This window comes from Procambarus clarkii, chromosome 41, assembly GCF_040958095.1.
Source record: "Procambarus clarkii isolate CNS0578487 chromosome 41, FALCON_Pclarkii_2.0, whole genome shotgun sequence".
In the NCBI taxonomy this organism is placed as follows: Eukaryota; Metazoa; Arthropoda; class Malacostraca; order Decapoda; family Cambaridae; genus Procambarus; species Procambarus clarkii.
This window is the reverse complement of record NC_091190.1, coordinates 34,136,490-34,146,934: the sequence shown is the minus strand read 5'-3', so window position 1 is coordinate 34,146,934 and position 10,445 is coordinate 34,136,490.

Sequence of the window (10,445 nt, the reverse complement as noted above, 5' to 3'; positions counted from 1 at the left end):
ACTGCAACCCATCTGCAGCAGCCACATGTGCCTCACTGATGGACTGCAACACACCTGCAACAGCCATATGTGCCTCACTGATGGACTGCAACACACCTGCCGCAGCCACATGTGCTTCACTGATGAACTGCAACACACTTGCAGCAGCAACATTTACCTCACTGATGGACTGCAACACATCTGCAGCAGCCACATGTGCCTCACTGATGGACTGCAACACATCTGCAGCACCCGTATGTGCCTCACTGATGGACTGCAACACATCTGCAGCAGCCACATGTGCTTCACTGATGAACTACAACACACCTGCAGCAGCCACATTTACCTGACTGATGGTCTGCAACATATCTGCAGCAGCCATATGTGTCTCACTGATGGACTGCAACACATCTGCAGCAACCACATGTGCCTTTCTGATGGACTGCAACACACCTGCAACAGCCACATGTGCCTCACTGATGGACTGCAACACATCTGCAGCAGCCACATGTGATGTGGGGAAATCTGGCTCCAGTATAATACTAAGAAAATGTATAATGATGTGAATGTAAAATAATGATAAATTCTAAGATAGCTCGAAGGACCAGAATGAGTAATTAAATGAGAAATCAGTGGCTTATAGATCTATGATTATATGAATAAATTCTATTAATTAAGCAATGACTGTAAATTATATAATTCTAGAGCCAGCCTCCCATGACACAATTTGGGGGGGGGGGGTATTCTATAAGATTAATCTATGTGGAACATATATTATGCAATAATAATAATTATAATATATGCACACATAAATAATGAGTAAAATGTATAATGCAAAATACTACTGCCATATGAAGATTAATAATGCATAACTGGCAGTATCAGACATGTAGATATATATATGGATATGGACTCTAAATAATAAACTACTATGACACAATGAAAACTGATTATGTCTCAGCTGTGACAGAGGACGTTGATGCAGTCCACTGTACGTCTGGCTGGAAACAGTTTGAGATAGTGTTAAGTTGGCGCACGTGAGGGTATGGCGGTCACACGCTTCCTCAGGGTGTTGCACCATGCTGCAATAATGATAATCCCGTAATTTCCACCTCCAAACTAGTATTCACACACATATACGGTAATATCTAAATATTTGGAGGGGAAAGAGCTGCACTTACATGAGATTATTTTATACGCCCACATCATAACGACATGGCACCTACATGATCTTATTTAAGAGCTCGTTAAATAGAACAAATGAGGTAAAAATGCCTGCCGAACTGGTGTCCGTGATTCTGGGAAGCTGCGTCCTCAATCTGGCATCTAAAGATGTTCGGATGCCGGTTGGATGAGAAGATTTTGGACCGCTTACGGAGCACCACTTGTTGATCGCAAATATAGCGAGAGTCCTCTCTTTCTCTCCTTCCCCAAAGTCGCGCATGCGCAATAGCTCCCCGTGAGGATTCGAGCATAAATTATATTTATTTATTAACGCTAAATAGGGAAGGGGGCGTGTATGAACACTCTTGATGATTAAGATAAATATTTTATGTGCTGATGTTTAATTCTCACAGTGCACGTCAGTTAATGTAGACGGCACAAATAAAACAATACGGGCTTGGTGGTGGAAATGATGTTAGATTATGATATGATTTACTGGAACAGCGATTAAGCTGGGTAAAGAAATTCCAGTAAACTATTGTATACTAAAAGTAAACCTATTACTAAATTATTATTCCTAATAAAGGAAAGTAAATGGTTACATTGGTGTTAGATCTACAGGTATGTGGAAATTTTATCCTCCGTGGGTGGCTGACGCAACACTACACAATTCTAGGAGAAATTACATGATGTTCCACAACCTAATACAGTAAATTCTACAATACTAAACTACGTATTAGTAGCGTTAGTCAATTATTACTCTTAATACAGGAAATACACCTGCCGCAGCCACCTGTGCCTCACTGATGAACTGCAACACACCTGCAGCAGCCACCTGTGCCTCACTGATGGACTGCAACACACCTGCAGCACCCTTATGTGCCTCGCTGATGAACTGCAACACACCTGCAGCAGCCTTATGTGCCTCGCTAATGAACTGTAACACACCTACAACATCCACATGTGCCTCACTGACGAACTGCAACACACATGCAGCAGCCACCTGTGCCTCACTGACGGACTGGAACACACCTGAAACAGCCACATGTGCCTCACTGATGAACTGCAACACACCTGCAGCAGCCACCTGTGCCTCACTGATGGACTGCAACACACCTGCAACAGCCACATGTGCCTTCTTGATGAACTGCACCATATCTGCAGCAGCCATATGTGCCTCTCTGATGGACTGCAACACACCTGTAACAGCCACATGTGCTTCACTGATGAACTGCAACACACCTGCAGCAGCCACATTGACCTCACTGATGGACTGCAACACATCTGCAGCAGCCACATGTGCCTCACTGATGGACTGCAACATACCTGCAACAGCCACATGTGCCTCACTGATGAATTGCAACACACCTGCAGCAGCCACCTGTGCCTCACTGATGAACTGCAACACACCTGCAACAGCCACATGTGCCTTACTGATGGACTGCAACACACCTGCAACAGCCACATGTGCTTCACTGATGAACTGCAACACACCTACAGCAGCCACATTTACCTGACAGATGGTCTGCAACATATCTGCAGCAGCCACATGTGTCTCACTGATGAACTGCAACACATCTGTAGCAACCACATGTGCCTTTCTGATGGACTGCAACACACCTGCAGCAGCCACCTGTGTCTCACTGATAGACTTCAACACACCTGCAACAGCCACATGTGCCTCACTGATGGACTGCAACACATCTGCAGCAGCCACATGTGCCTCACTGATGGACGGCAACACACCTGCAACAACCACATGTGCCTCACTGATGGTCTGCAACACATCGGCAGCAGCCACATGTGCCTCACTGATGGACTGCAACACATCTGCAGCAGCCACATGTGCCTCACTGATGGACTGCAACACATCTGCAGCACCCGCATGTGCCTCACTGATGGACTGCAACACATCTGCAGCAGCCACATGTGCATCACTGATGGACTGCAACACATCTGTAGCAGCCACATGTGCCTCACTGATGAACTGCAACACACCTGCAACAGCCACATGTGCCTCACTGATGGTCTGCAACACATCGGCAGCAGCCACATGTGCCTCACTGATGGACTGCAACATATCTGCAGCAGCCACATGTGCCTCACTGATGGACTGCAACACATCTGCAGCACCCGCATGTGCCTCACTGATGGACTGCAACACATCTGCAGCAGCCACATGTGCATCACTGATGGACTGCAACACATCTGTAGCAGCCACATGTGCCTCACTGATGGACTGCAACTATTATAGTTGTGTGTGTTGGTGGTGTTGTCGTCGTTGATCCTTCTCTACGGACAACCCAACCCACAACTCGGTAGAGTGTTTATAATTTACCAGGAGATCACCCTGGGCGCTTCTGGCTCTTGGAGAGGGGGCTCAATGTCACACGTTTAGGGGATGCGGCTCCAATACTTAGCCTCGTTGTCACGTGTACACACCCACTCAAGCCGCTGTGACTCCCCGCTCTCTCCTTAGGTGATATGATCTCCTCAATCCCCTTTTGACTTATTAGTATTACCTTCTACCCTGTCCACAGCAGTGGTTCTTGGTTCTTTCTCTCTCTCTCTCTCTTCTTCTGTACTATTTCATGGGAAGCCTCACTAGGACAAGGGCAAACACCAGCAAATTGGAATACATTTACTGGACAAAGCACATATACAATACATACACACATATAATAATAATGAATCCCACACTCTATACTATTTCAGTCAGGTTGCACTCCAACACTATCAGAACTCTATCATCAGCTTATCAAGTGGTATCCTATCTCCTGGTTCACCACCTGATACTATCAACCTCCTCAAGTAGATGAAGTCTACATACACTGTTGCACTATCAACAAGAAATTATATATATATATATATATATATATATATATATATATATATATATATATATATATATATATATATATATATGCGAACAAGCCTGAATGGTCCCCAGGACAATATGCAACTGAAAACTCACACCCCAGAAGTGACTCGAACCCATACTCCCAGAAGCAACGCAACTGGTATGTACAAGACGCCTTAATCCACTTGACCATCACGACCGGACAAAATGAGGTGATAGCCGAGGCTATTTGAACCACCCCACCGCCGGCACTCGGATAGTAATCTTGGGCATAGCATTTTACCAAATCACCTCATTCTTTGGGGCACACGTGAGGAACACAAATGCGAACAAGCCTGAATGGTCCCCAGGACAATATGCAACTGAAAACTCACACCCCAGAAGTGACTCGAACCCATACTCCCAGAAGCAACGCAACTGGTATGTACAAGACGCCTTAATCCACTTGACCATCACGACCGGACAAAATGAGGTGATAGCCGAGGCTATTTGAACCACCCCACCGCCGGCACTCGGATAGTAATCTTGGGCATAGCATTTTACCAAATCACCTCATTCTTTGGGGCACACGTGAGGAACACAAATGCGAACAAGCCTGAATGGTCCCCAGGACAATATGCAACTGAAAACTCACACCCCAGAAGTGACTCGAACCCATACTCCCAGAAGCAACGCAACTGGTATGTACAAGACGCCTTAATCCACTTGACCATCACGACCGGACAAAATGAGGTGATAGCCGAGGCTATTTGAACCACCCCACCGCCGGCACTCGGATAGTAATCTTGGGCATAGCATTTTACCAAATCACCTCATTCTTTGGGGCCTCGGCTATCACCTCATTTTGTCCGGTCGTGATGGTCAAGTGGATTAAGGCGTCTTGTACATACCAGTTGCGTTGCTTCTGGGAGTATGGGTTCGAGTCACTTCTGGGGTGTGAGTTTTCAGTTGCATATTGTCCTGGGGACCATTCAGGCTTGTTCGCATTTGTGTTCCTCACGTGTGCCCCAAAGAATGAGGTGATTTGGTAAAATGCTATGCCCAAGATTACTATCCGAGTGCCGGCGGTGGGGTGGTTCAAATAGCCTCGGCTATCACCTCATTTTGTCCGGTCGTGATGGTCAAGTGGATTAAGGCGTCTTGTACATACCAGTTGCGTTGCTTCTGGGAGTATGGGTTCGAGTCACTTCTGGGGTGTGAGTTTTCAGTTGCATATTGTCCTGGGGACCATTCAGGCTTGTTCGCATTTGTGTTCCTCACGTGTGCCCCAAAGAATGAGGTGATTTGGTAAAATGCTATGCCCAAGATTACTATCCGAGTGCCGGCGGTGGGGTGGTTCAAATAGCCTCGGCTATCACCTCATTTTGTCCGGTCGTGATGGTCAAGTGGATTAAGGCGTCTTGTACATACCAGTTGCGTTGCTTCTGGGAGTATGGGTTCGAGTCACTTCTGGGGTGTGAGTTTTCAGTTGCATATTGTCCTGGGGACCATTCAGGCTTGTTCGCATTTGTGTTCCTCACGTGTGCCCCAAAGAATGAGGTGATTTGGTAAAATGCTATGCCCAAGATTACTATCCGAGTGCCGGCGGTGGGGTGGTTCAAATAGCCTCGGCTATCACCTCATTTTGTCCGGTCGTGATGGTCAAGTGGATTAAGGCGTCTTGTACATACCAGTTGCGTTGCTTCTGGGAGTATGGGTTCGAGTCACTTCTGGGGTGTGAGTTTTCAGTTGCATATTGTCCTGGGGACCATTCAGGCTTGTTCGCATTTGTGTTCCTCACATGTGCCCCAAAGAATGAGGTGATTTGGTAAAATGCTATGCCCAAGATTACTATCCGAGTGCCGGCGGTGGGGTGGTTCAAATAGCCTCGGCTATCACCTCATTTTGTCCGGTCGTGATGGTCAAGTGGATTAAGGCGTCTTGTACATACCAGTTGCGTTGCTTCTGGGAGTATGGGTTCGAGTCATTTCTGGGGTGTGAGTTTTCAGTTATATATATATATATATATATATATATATATATATATATATATATATATATATATATATATATATATATATATATATATATACATATATATATATATATAATATATGCTTATAATATATATATGCTTAAAACAACCAAGGGATCCACTTAAAGTATTAGTTTACAATAATAGTTTTAATAAATAGCTGTCATTTTAGTTTTATACACAACAACAATTATGAAACCCTATAGCTAGATATCGTACTGTAATCCACAAGTAGCTACCACACATCTGGCAGCACAGCGGATTATTAGCTGTGTTGATCGGCTAGTCAACTATCCTCACATCCATCAAATAGCTATCCAAATGTCGCACCTCAATTCATCCATCTAGCAACTTAGCTGGATGCTAGTCACTATATTCATAGCCTAATCATTTCTACACCTCAAAAATAAAAAATCTTACTTTCTAAACCAACACGCGCAAATGCATGCATACATACCTACAAATACTCCACAACCCATACATTCATAGAGAATAGCCTAGTTTTTTGCCACCATTTCCCCCATTAATCAGATGTGATTTATGCCATACACAGAAAATACAGCAGTTACACGCCAAATATGCCATTTATGCACAAAATATATTATTTACACTCAAAATATACCATCACACAAAAATATGACATTTACATACGAAATATGTCAGTTGCACACAAAAATATACCATTTACACAATTTTGCATGTACACTCAGAGTATGACATTTACACAAAGTATGGTATTTGCACAAATATATCAAAATGCTTATGCATTTAGACAATCAAAAATGCGCTTTCACTAAAATTCCACATACATAATTTTCACAAAATACTCATACATTGTCTCATAAACCAAAATACACTTACACCATAAAGGTCTATTTTTTCAGATTACAGAGCTTACACAAAATACACAATTTGCACACAAAAATACAGTTGCACCAGTTCCACTTCAACAAATTAAAAACACAACTTGCATAAATGCACTATTAGCACAAAAATTATTATAAAACATGGATAATTATTACACAATTTGTGTAATTATTGTACATCTTTGCACAATTAATACAAGAAAACTTGCTATATAATTTCTCGACTTGCACAATGACAATCAATAAACAAAGGTATAAATAAACAATTCGTCCATATGCAATTACACAACATGCGCAATTAATACACAACTTTCACATATATTACACATCTTTTATAATTATTACACAACTTGCACAAATACATATCTAGCACAAGTACGTACAATACATAACTACCCCAAATATGAAAATACACAATTAGCATAAATACACGATTTACACAAATACAATTGCGACATTTACACAAATTGCTCAAAAATAAAATCAATACAGAACTGAATAATACATAACTAGCACATATTCATTAAATACACAACTAGAAAATTTCCACAAATACATATACAATTAATACATACGACTTGCACAAAACAATACACAATTTATAGAGATATAATCAATACATAATTGCAATAATCATACAACTTATGCAAAATACATAATCTGCACAATTAATACACAAGTATATTAATTGTGCAATATATGTACAAATACAAACACAACCAACTGGGTCAAACAATACACAATTTGCATGATATTTTTCTAAGTATATTTAGGACATTAATTACAATATGCTGAGTTTAACCAACTCCCCAAAAGTCAGAATTTCACATATAAAAAAGGTACATATGACTTCCGATGAGCTCAATATAAAACACATTCATTTTCCATTAATATTTCAACATTATTAGTGCTAAACTATTCATCTAACATATGTCCATTGTTTTTAATGTCTTATTAATACCTTCCTTGTCACATCCTCTCAAATCAGGCCACCCATATATACTTATGCAAACCATCTAACAGACTTATTTGTTCTAGCCTTAGTTATGTTAGGGCAGGTAGGGTTAGGTGAAGTCAATATTTTCTATGATAATTTTAAGCAAATTTGCTATATCTTATCAAAAATGCATCCTATTAAAACCTAAATTCATCTAAATCTATAAAAAAAATATACTTATTCTACACAAATTTGATTAAATTTAACCTAGTAAAAGCTAAACTAACTAAATATGAGCATCCCATATATTCACATACAAGCCTATGTCACCTCTGTCCATACATTACATGAGTTGGCCATATAGTTCGAACCCCTAATAGGAAAAATTACACTATTTCATAAACATGCTAGTTCATGACCCCTAAGATATTATATATATGTCCTTCCCTACACGACCTCATCTAACCTGACCTAGCATATCCAAACCTAGATTTAGTTCAAGTTGGTAAAATTTAAGCTATGCCACCTATATTCAATCTAATTTAAGGCAATTTCCACCAAATATACCCCAATGTTGTGTATCACAACACTGTCAAAGCCCATTGTTACCCACATTTTCTCCTATTCCATCCTACCCTACGCAACCTTACCTAACCTATCCTAGCATATCCAAACCTAGATTTGGTTAAAGTCGGCGAAATTTAAGCTATCCCACATAAATTCGACCTAATTTAAGGCAATTCCCACCAAATATCCCCAAATGTTGTGTATCACAACACTACCAAAGCCCATTTTTACCTACATTTTCTCCTATTCCATCCTACCCTATTCAACCTTACCTAACATAACCTAGCATATCCAAACCTAGATTTGGTTAAAGTCGGCGAAATTTAAGCTATCCCACATAAATTCGACCTAATTTAAGACAATTCCCACCAAATATCCCCAAATGTTGTGCACTGCCAAATCCCATTTTTACCTACATATTCTCCTATTCCATCCTACCCTATGCAACCTTACTTAACCTAACCTAGCATATCCAAACCTAGATTTGGTTAAAGTTGATGAAATTTATGCTATTCCCACCTAAATTTGACCTAATTTAAGACAATTCTCACCAAATATATCCAAATGTTCTGTATCATAGCATTGCCAAAACCCCTTTTTTTACCTACATTTTCTCCTATTCCATCCTACCCTACGCAACCTTACCTAACCTATCCTACCATATTCAAACCTAGATTTGGTTAAAGTCGGCAAAATTTAAGTTATCCCATATAAATTTGACCTAATTTAAGACAATTTCCACCAAATATAACCAAAAATGTTTTGGAACATAGCACGGCCAAAGCTCATTTTAGCTGAGTTTTCACCTATACCAACCTGCCCTAGACAACCCTACCCAGCCTCTCCTGGCATATCCAAAGTCAGATTTGATTATAGTTGGCAAAATTTATGCCTTTCCCACCTAAATTTAACCTAATATAAGCCAATTTCCACCGAATATACCCAAATGTTTTGTATCTTAGCATGGCCAAAGTTCATTTCACCCAAGTTTTCACCTATTCCATCTTACCTTACACAGCCTTACCTAACCTGACCTAGCATATCCCAAGCTATATTTGAATAAAGTTCGTGAAATTTATGCTTACTCACCTAAATTCAACCTAATTTAAGACAATTTCTACCCAATATACCCAAAATGTTTTGTTACATAGCTCAGCCAAAGACCATTTTAGCCAAGTTTTCACATACTCCAACCTACCCTACATAGCCTTACCTATCCCTGACCTAGCAGATTTGATTAAAGTTGGGGAAATTTAAGCTATCGCCACCAAATTGGAGACAATTTCCACCAAATATGCCTAAATGTTGTGTATCATAGCACAGCCAAAACCCATTTTACCCACATTTTCATCCATTCCATCTAAACCTGGACCCAACCTCTGATGCGACATATACTCAGAGAAGTGATGTTTTTTGGATATGAACCTAAATGCCCGTGCCTAACCTGCAAGAGTCTTGGAGCTTTGTTGAATATTTTATCTATTTTTCTTCGAAAACGGAAGTTTTGGATATGAACCTATCCGCACTGTGCCTAACCTGCTAGGTTCTTTGTTGAACATTGTAACCATATTCATAGAAAAGTGATGTTTTGGATATGGATACCTAACAGCCCCTCTCCTTTAAAACTTGGAACTGTGTTCAATATTATAGATATAGTGTTGGGTATGTGTTTTGTTTTTACACATCAACCCAACCGTCCTGGACCTAACCTCCCTTCATCTAACTTCAAATTTATCATAAATATGGGAGGACCGTGTTATTTGTGCATCAACCCAGCCGTCCTGGGCCTAACCTCCCTTTATCTAACTTCAAATTTATTGTATTTATGGGAAGAAGGTGTTGTTTATGCATCAACCCAACCTCCCTGGACCTAACCTCTGATACACGAATCTTGGTTCAATATTGCATCATACTCGTAGCATATTTTTTTTCAAATAATTCAACTATCCTCAACCTAACCTCTATTACCTGGGGGGAGGGAGGTTAATGGAAAATATGATAATAATGGGAATTTTCTCTACATCAGTTCAACTTAACCATCCTTAACCTAATCTTAGT